At 46.1% G+C, this 9,552-nt stretch overlaps 1 pseudogene; it reads right to left on the bottom strand.

Annotated features, from left to right (window-relative positions):
• Positions 1-6,481: 6,481 nt before the first annotated feature.
• Positions 6,482-9,091, bottom strand: LOC148997134 (uncharacterized; annotated as a pseudogene).
• Positions 9,092-9,552: the final 461 nt, after the last annotated feature.

Genomic DNA, 9,552 nt, shown 5'->3' with positions numbered 1-9,552 from the left:
TTTTATTAACAAAACCTATGTGACAAGCAGAAATAGCAGCCAAATACACTTTAATGGTAGAAAATGCTTTCCCTTGATCTATCAAATCCTGTAGGAATGATAGAACAACTGCCACTGAACACTGAAAAGGGATCTCGTGCTTAGTCGCGCACCAGCGCTCAAACACGCCCCATTTGCATTCATAGAGAGACCTAGTCGACGAAGCTCTAGCATTCTGTATGGTTCTGATAACACCGTCAGACAGACCGGTTGTACTCAAATTAAACCACTCACTGGCCAGGCCCATAGTACAAACGTGAACAGATCCACTGTCGCCCTGCCGTATATTTTCCAGATTTGTTCGACCATTTCCTTGTTCAATTTCCACTCCCCGTACAGTGGATTGCCCCTGGACAGCAGATCCGCGCCCCGGTTCATGACACCCTGTACATGCGTTGCTCTCAGGGATGAAAGGTTGGCATTGCTCCACAAAATCAGTTTGCGTGCCAGCATGTGTAAGGGAAGTGATCTGAGGCCTCCCTGTCGATTTATATATGCCACAACTGTAGTGTTGTCTGTCCTCACGAGAACATGGTGCCCTTTCAGAAAAGGGAGAAAATGCTTCACTGTCAGAAACACGGCCAGCATTTCCAGATAGTTTATGTGGAGATTGATCAGATGATGACCCCATCTTCCATTCACTATCCTGCCTTCGTAAATGCCCCCCCAACCGTACAACGTCCGTCGTTATGACTTTCCTGGCTTGGACCACGCCCATGGGTACCCCTTGAACCAGAAAGGTTGGGTGTCTCCATTGACGCAGTGCACGGACTGCCTCTGACGTCACTCTCACTCTCTTTCGGCAGTGCCTTAATGGGTCCAGCCTCAGAGACGCTACCCAGCGCTGAAATTCTCTCATGAATAGTCTGCCTAAGGGAATGACTATTAGGGCTGAGGCCATCAGTCCCAATAATCTGAGGCATGTGCGGAAAGAGACATTCTTCCCTCTCTGAAATTCGGTCATGCATCGGGTGAATTTTACCACCCTGTCCTCTGACAGTCGCGCTTTGAAGGTCACCGAGTCCAGTGACAGCCCCAAATATGTTATGGACTGTGCGGGAATCAGAACACTCTTTTCGGTGTTCAGTTTTAAACCCAGTTTCTGTATGTGATCCAGAAGCATGGTCGTGTGATATCTCACTTCTTGTTCTGACTGAGCTGTCACCAACCAGTCGTCTATGCAAGTAGCGAGACGGATGCCCTTTTCCCTGAGGGGGGTCAGGGCCGCTTCTGTATATTTTATGAATACTCTTGGGCTCAGAGACATGCCAAATGGTAGGACCAGGAATTCGTAGGTCACTCCGAGGAAGGCAAACCTCAGGAATTTCCTGTGGGGTGGGTATATTTTTATGTGAAAATATGCGTCTTTCAGGTCGATCGATGTAAACCGCCTGGGCGCACCAGTTTTAGGAGTGTAGAATGAGTGAGCATTCTGAACTTGTACTTCCTTAAGTATTTGTTCAGCGCACGTAGATCTAATATGGGACGAAGGGCACGAGTCCCTTTCTTTGGGACTAGGAAGTATCTCGAATAAAACCCACTGTGGCTTTGCTCGGGTGGTACCACTCTTATCGCCTTTTTGTTCAACAGTGAATGAATTTCGTCCTGAAGAACATGTTTTAGCTCTTCCCGCACATGAGAATGAATTATTGCTTTGAATTGCGGGGGGGAAGTGGCAAACTGCAGTCTGTACCCGAATTGTATTATCTTTAATACCCAATGGGACTTTGTGCACTCTCGCCAATTGTTTATTTGCAGCGTTCTGGTGCCATCTTGTGGCTAAAACATGAATGAGTTCGCGGTCTGCACTGCGCATGCGTGGGCACTTTGCGCTTGGACAGAGTCTGAGTGGTTCATAGTGTGTTCTGTTAACATGTTTTGCAACATTTTTTGGGGAATTGTGTTTTGCAACATTTCTTGGGGGTACAGTGAAAACTTTATTGAGTTTTGAACATGAAAAGTGCTTGTGACTAGTGGGTTAGTGTGCACCACTGCACCGTTTTTTTTTTCCTTTTCACCGCTCTGCTTCCCCTGGCCCAACCGGGCGCAGTTTTCCCCACAGAACATCTGTGAACCGTAGAACTCATGTTTCGAAGAACGCTGAACATGAGAGGGTCGGGAGCTAGCAAACTGGGGGGCTGATGACTCCGTTCCCTGGTGAAGACCCTGTCAAACAGTCTTCTTCTTCCTCCTCGCTCCCTGAGGGTGGGGATGAGGTTGAGGAGCTGACTGGACCGTTTGAGCTGCAGCAGGCGGATAGTTCTTCCTAGGCCATGCAGACCTCTGTTCCTGCGCTCCACTCTGACCCGCTGCATTCACGTTAGGTCTGTGCCGTTTCGGAATGCGAAAGTTGGGGGGTGGGCGGGCCGTGACCTGTGCGAAGGTCTGTCGGGGTGGCGGAGGTGGTGCAATCTGCGTCTTCCTCGGCATACAGAGCTGTAAAGCCTCATCATCCCTCTTTTTCTCCTCGCATCTCTTTTGCATCAGTGTCAGAGCTGAGCCGAAAATGCCATCCGCGACTACCGGTGCGTATAGGATGGCTTCTTTTTCCCTGTCAGAGGGATTAGTGAGATTAAGCCATCGTGCTCTCTCCTGGATATAAACCATTGTGGCCATGGCTTTCCCGGCGGCTTGAACCGCGCATCTCTGAAGACGCAGAGAGAGATCCGTTACAACACAGATCTCCTCCCAGTGTGTCTGACCTGGCATGGTAGTCACTTCATCCTGCAGCTCCGCTTGGTATGCGGTCAGCAGAGAGATCGCGTTCATAGCCCTTACAGAGAGCACGACTGCTTTGTAAGCGCGTTCCGTCATGCTCGACTGGAAACGATCAGCTTTAGATGGCAGCGTCGGGTTTGCAGCCGCCGTGCGCTTAGGTTGCAAGTGCGCGGCAACTAAAGGCTCCATGGGGGGCATACGGAGAAGGCCCTCCTTTTCCATCCCCTCCACATCTAAAACGGAGCCACCCAGCACGGGCATCTTGCTCGTGAACGGCTTATCCTTCCACGTAACCGCGACCTCCTCCAGGAGCTCCGGGAAAACAGGAAGGAGCTGTCGTGCTGCTCATTTGGCACTCGGCAGTCTCTTACCCTCATAGCGAGACTTTGCAGTCTCTGTACCATGGTCGGCCACGGAATATTAAGTTTCCCTGCAGCGCGTTTGCACACGTCCTGCAGATCGACACTGAGAAGCAGGGACGATGGTGTACCGTCCGCCTCTTCCGTGGATCCCGCCGCAGCGAGGATTTGCTCCGGGTGCACAGGCCGAGGGAGGAATGGAGAATCTTCGAAGTCTTCCTCTTCGTCAGAGAGAAGAAAGTCCGATTGTCCCTCTTCCTCGAATTCGACCGCGTCTTCCTCCTCATTCGTGCTGAGCAGACTGGAGAGAGGCATGCACGCGTCGAGCTGTTCACTCCAGGATAGAGCCGCCGTGGTGGGCGGTTCTACAGGGATGGATACCTGCGGAGTGTTAGCTGGTGCAGGGCTAGGAGTCATGAGGGGATCCTGGCCCGACAGGCTAGCTTGGCGTGCTAGCCTGCGACGAAGGCTCTTCGTGGTGAAGCGTGCGCAGTGTTCACACGTGCCGGGACTCTCGATCGCCAATTGAGCGTGTTTCAGCCCGAGACATGCAGAGCAGACCTGGTGTGTGTCCTTGCATGAAATCTTGTTCCTGCATGAACAGAACCGCACGGAATCTCCCTCACTAGCCTGGATAGTCTGCATTGCTGCAGCCATCGTAGAATCAAACAAACCTCCTTGCAATCGGCTGGAATGTAAATCGAAGGAGCCAGACGAAAAACGGCGTGGTGGCCAGTAGTTCGTCCAAGAGTTCGTAGAAAAAGGCTTCAAGGCTTCTGGTGTGAAGCGAGAATGTCGTAATGACGCTGTGTCGCTCCTCTTATACGGAGGGGTGGGGTAGCCACTCCCAGACACAGCGTCATGTCTGCCAGCCAATTGGGCTGGCGTAATGTAATAGGGCTTCTGAGGAATACGCGGAAGGGGCGTATCCCATAGTGAGACACCGAAACGTATGCTTGAAAGAGAACTACATATGCATGTATAGGCTACATAGAATGTGAGCAAAGCGGAGCGGCGTGACGCTTAAATAAGTAAAAAAAAAAACATAAAATAAACATAGGCTACGTTTTACATATTTAATAATATTATGTTACTTATTTTTATTATTTCGTCTATGTTGAGTAGGCTATATGAAAAGTGAACCGCATGAGATGAGTAAGATAGGATCTAAAGCTATACCCAATATAGGCTATCGGAAAATATTTGGAGTGGGTCAGACATGAATCATGATTTTGACCACCAATTAAGTTTTGTTTTGTAGAAAGCTTGTAAATTTCGTTTCAGATAAATTCTATCTTCATTTTAATTAATGTTTCATCAAAAAATTGACTGGATTAACACATTATAAGTAAATATCAGACAATCAGGACACAGAGGCGCGCGTGTGAACTGGAGCGCGTCTCATATGAACCGAAACACCGCGATGCTTGCCTCACAGACTGAGAACTAAAGCTTTAAATGTCTACTTTAAAACAAAACATTTAAAAACGAAATAAATTGGCAACTCTCTGCGTAAGTAGGCTAATTCGAAGTAGCCTATGCGTTTAGGCCTATGCGCGTTCACTGTGAAGGCGAGTCAGCATCATCAACTTTATCTTTGCTGCTGACACCGACAGAAAACACTAGTTTACTAGAGTTTAGAGCAGCATGTTTGCAACAATAACACAGTCAAACAGAATGTAAGGCCTGTGTGTGTGCATGTGCAGTTGTGTGTGTGCGTCACAAACCCGATTCCAAAAAAGTTGGGACACTGTACAAATTGTGAGTAAAAAAATAATGGAATAATTTAGAAATCTCATAAACTTATATTTTATTCACAATAGAATATAAATGACATATCAAATGTTGAAAGTGAGACATTTTGAATTGCCATTGCCATTACCATTTATTGTAACTGATATCCAAAATAATCGATATTGAATTGAATCGTAATCAAAATCGTATCGAATTGCAAGCTTGTGAATTGAAATCGAATCGAATTGTGAAATTTGTCTCAATACCCAGCCCTATCTATTTCTATCCAAAAAAAATATACGCCGCACAGCTGTAGGGGGTGAAACAAAAGTGAAAATCAGCGAAGATATGACTAGAGTTGCCATATGCCCCTTTAAAGGGGAAATGAAGCAGTCAATCAAGTTTACATGATTTACAAGATGGATTTCCACTATAATCAACATTTATATAAGAAACATAACAAATTTAAACATATAAAAGAAAAAGTTATATCTTTCGTCGCCATTGTGGAGTATTCTAACGTGACGTCACAGGGTTTGTTGGCTTTAGTTTAACAGGCTCTGGGCAGTGAATATTCCGACATCAAACTGTTTACACCAGTGTTTTGACCGCAAACGACTAATGTCAGGTACAGTCATTAGACAAAAAGACGATGTGTAATGTTATATGTGGACAAACTGCACATAGAAACATTGTTCACAATGTCTGCAATCATATTCCCGTCTCGTCAACACCATGTAAGTTACGTTGCTTACGTTGTTGTAGAACAGCCGGTGGTGGTTTGGAGTGAAGAGCCAGTTTGCAATGCTACCAGGTGTCAGTGTGGCTGTTGTACTACGATGCCCACCATGTCAGAGTCCATCTGCTTTGAAGAGGTTGAGCATGTATTGCGTGGTCAATTCTGCATCAACGGCGCACATATTGTCAAAGTTACCTCCCGGCACAGCATGGTAAATGTGCGCACTGGTGATGCAGAATTGACCACGCAATACATCCTCAAGATCAACCTCTTGAAAGCAAAGTACAACAGTCACACTGACACCTGGTAGCGTTGCAAACCCGCTCTTCGCCCCAAACCACCACTGGCTGTTCTACATAGCAACTTAACTTACATGGTGTTGACGAGATGGGAATATGATGGCAGACATCGTGAACAATGTTTATGTGCAGTTTGTCCACATATAACATTACACATCGTCTTTTTATCAAATGACTGTACCTAAAATTAGTCGTTCGCGGTCAAAACACTGGTGTAAACAGTTTGATGTCGCGATATTCACTGCCTAGAGCCTGTTAAACTAAACCCAACCAACCCTGTGACGTCACATGTTAGAATACTGCAAAATGGCGGTGCCCTGGCGGCGAAAGATATAACGTTTTTTCTTTTTTTTTCTTACATTTGTTTACATTTGTCATGTTTCTTATATAATTGTTGATTATAGTGGAAATCCATCTTGTAAATCATGTAAACTTGATTGACTGCTTCATTTCCCCTTTAAAGGTTACATATATTTTGCTGCACCAGACAAATTTTATTTGGTGGGAGACGGCCCAAAATGGCTCTTTTGGCAAAGGTTGCCGACCCCTGAGCTAGAAGAGTGATCCAAGAAATGCACCAAAGGATGGTCTCTTTACCTTTTCATCATGTTTTTTATACAGTCCTCAAGGTTTGCACCCCCAATCCTGACTAACCGAGACACCTGAAAAGATTTTTCCACCATCAGAAACAGAAAAAAAAAACAGTATTAGTATTGGCCTGGCATTGTTATACTGACCATCACATTCCTCTTTTTTTCATCGGCCAGTTGCCCTTCCAGATTTTTCAGCTCACGCCTACCGTTCATCTTCTCAAGGTGGAACTGAGACTCTGGGGGCTCACGATTTTGGCCCATCTCTGACAACTTAGACCGAATGTCAGACAGAAGATAGAGGACCCGCCTTTGGAATTCTGAAAGTCAAATTAGAATGAAAAACATTTGTCCCATTCACAAAAACTACCACTTCCAGTAAGAATATGAGGTGGCTTACTTCCATTATCTAATGGGAATAGCTCTCCGCCTTCTCTGTGCTGGTTCCCCCAACCTGGTCTTTGGGAGCACTCATTAGGAGAGCGGGAGCGCTGATGTGGAGTGCTGTCCCGTGGGCGTGAAGTGGTGTGGCGTGTGGGACCGCTTCCGTGGAATGTGGAACTGCTTACGTGGGGTGCTGTGGGCTGGAGATAGGGACTGGTGGCGTGAAGTGGTGTGGTGTGGCGTGTGGAACTGCTTGCGTGGGGTGCTGTGGGCTGGAGATCGGGACCGGTGGCGGGAAGTGGTGTGGTGTCCCTGCTGAAAAATCCAGCTAAAACCAGCCTAGGCTGGTTGGCTGGTCTTAGCTGGTTTAAGCTGGAAGTAGCTGGTTTTAGTTGGTCACCCAGCCTGGCTTAGCTGGTCAAGCTGGACACCCAGCCTAACTTAGCTGGTCAAGCTGGTCTCCCAGCCTGACTTAGCTGGTCAAGCTGGTCTCCCAGCCTGACTTAGCTGGTCAAGCTGGTCTCCCAGCCTGGCTTAGCTGGTCAAGCTGGTCTCCCAGCCTGACCAGCTAAAACCAACTTGACCAGCTAAGACCAGCCTGACCAGCTGAAAAAGTGTTCAAAACCCTCTAAAACCAGCCTGATAAACCAACTATAACCAGGCTGGGAGACCAGCCAAAACCAGCCAACCAGCCTTGGCTGGTTTTAGCTGGATTTTTCAGCAGGGGTGGCGTGTGGAACTACTTGCGTGGGGTGCTGTGGGCTGGAGATCGGGACCGGTGGCGTGAAGTGGTGTGGTGTGTGGAACTGCTTGCGTGGGGTGCTGTGGGCTGGAGATCGGGACCGGTGGCGTGAAGTGGTGTGGTGAGGCGTGTGGGACCGCTGGCGTGGAGTGTGGAACTGCTTGCGTGGGGTGCTGTGGGTCGGAGTGTGGGCCAGCTGGCATGGAGAGTGAGAACTTTGGAGAAGAAAGTGAGAGTCATGGAGTGGACTGCTGAACCTAGATTTATAATTTTTTTCTTTTGATCCTAATGCCTGGTTAGACATTTCTAGAATCCTTGGTGGTTTTGGAAAGGGCAGACCAGAGGGATGAAAGACAACCAAATGTAACAATAAGATGAAGGATTGGCAACAACTATATACACTGTATTATCTACAATAGAGTGTCGAAGTTACTACGTCCCTCTGTAGGCCAAAACGCGGAAGTGAGTTAGCATTTTAGCACTCTCGGTTCCCTTGATCTAAAGCCTATGGGATTTTTGAATGGGTTTTTGCTAAATCGCCTGAAATAAGGTCTGTGGTGAACAAAGCCTCTAAATATTTTCACGTTTTGATCTATGACATAAAACACACCAGTTATAACCTGCTTGTGTTTTTTTTTACTTTATTATGTTTTTTTAAAAACTTTATAAAGGCTACAAAATGTATAAATTTTGGACAAAACGTGTAAGGGTCACAACCCTTTGTTAAACACAAGATCTTATTTTTTTTTTGCAATTTTTTCAAAAGTCTATGGGGAAAATGCAAAGCTTTTCGATCGAGGGAACTCATGCGCCGCTAGCTTTCGAGTTGTCCTACAAAGTGACGTCATCATTTCGGCACTTTATGGAGGTCAATGTAGACTCGTTTTCACCGGAAGTTGCCGATTTGAGTTTGTAAATTTTGAAATATGAATAGTTTTTGTTCCAAAAACCCACCAATCTGTTTCATCCCGCTTTCATCCTCATCTGTGTAAGTGGAGAAACAACAGTATAATTACCATACATAGTCTCACAACATATATCATCCTCCAGCACCAGAAACTAGAGACCTGTCAAAATGAGAAAGTATTCTGTACCTAAAATAAACCCTGGGTATTTTTTTTTTCTTTGATACCCTCTTGACAGGACCACATTCTTCCTCACTGAGTTCTGCAGTACTTGTTTGGTCGAATGCCTCACAGATTTCCCGATTATCTACAGTAAATAGAAAAAAACAAGCTTTTAATATCTTTCTGGATTAGTAGAAAAACAATTTCACTTTTAAAAATGGATGTTAACTCACTTGACTTGAATTTGATTTTCAGCAGGGGAAACATTTTCCAGCTACTTGCTGGCGTTCGCATCTCTTTAGCTGCTTTAGTTACATTAGCCCCTGGTGGCCAGTGTACCATGTTGTCTTTCACCCAAACCTCTGGGATGACTCCCTCCTCCTCTCCATTTGGCTCTTTCCAAACCGCCCTGACCCACATCTTGACACCTATACAAAAATCAAAACGAATCATTAGTAAATGAGAAGTGTTTTTATTTACATTTATGCATCTGGCAGACACTTTTATCCAAAGCTACTTACATTGCATTATCCTGTACATTATCCTGAACCCACAACCTTGCGTTGTTAACGCAATGATCTTACCACTGAACTACAGGTATTTTTTTGCAGTTGAAACAACTGGGCAGCTTAAGGCAGGCATACACTGTGCGATGTCTGTGCGATTTCAGCAAGGTACCTACTCACACTGAGCGAGTAAATCGCATGCGATGCAAAGCCAAAGTTTAGGATTTATGTGCTCATACTGTACGGTCCGATCGTCGAGCTGCGACTTCACTGTTCACACTATACGTGTAATATCTGCAATAACCCCCTGGATTGCGCCTATTTACGTGTATGTATCCAGGGATATTGTCAAAACAAGCATCTGCTAGTATCAAG

Source organism: Pimephales promelas, chromosome 2 (assembly GCF_988280905.1).
Source record: "Pimephales promelas chromosome 2, fPimPro1.hap1.1, whole genome shotgun sequence".
Classification (NCBI taxonomy): Eukaryota; Metazoa; Chordata; class Actinopteri; order Cypriniformes; family Leuciscidae; genus Pimephales; species Pimephales promelas.
The sequence above is the reverse complement of the archived record's forward strand: the minus strand, read 5'-3'. Positions and strand labels throughout refer to the sequence as shown.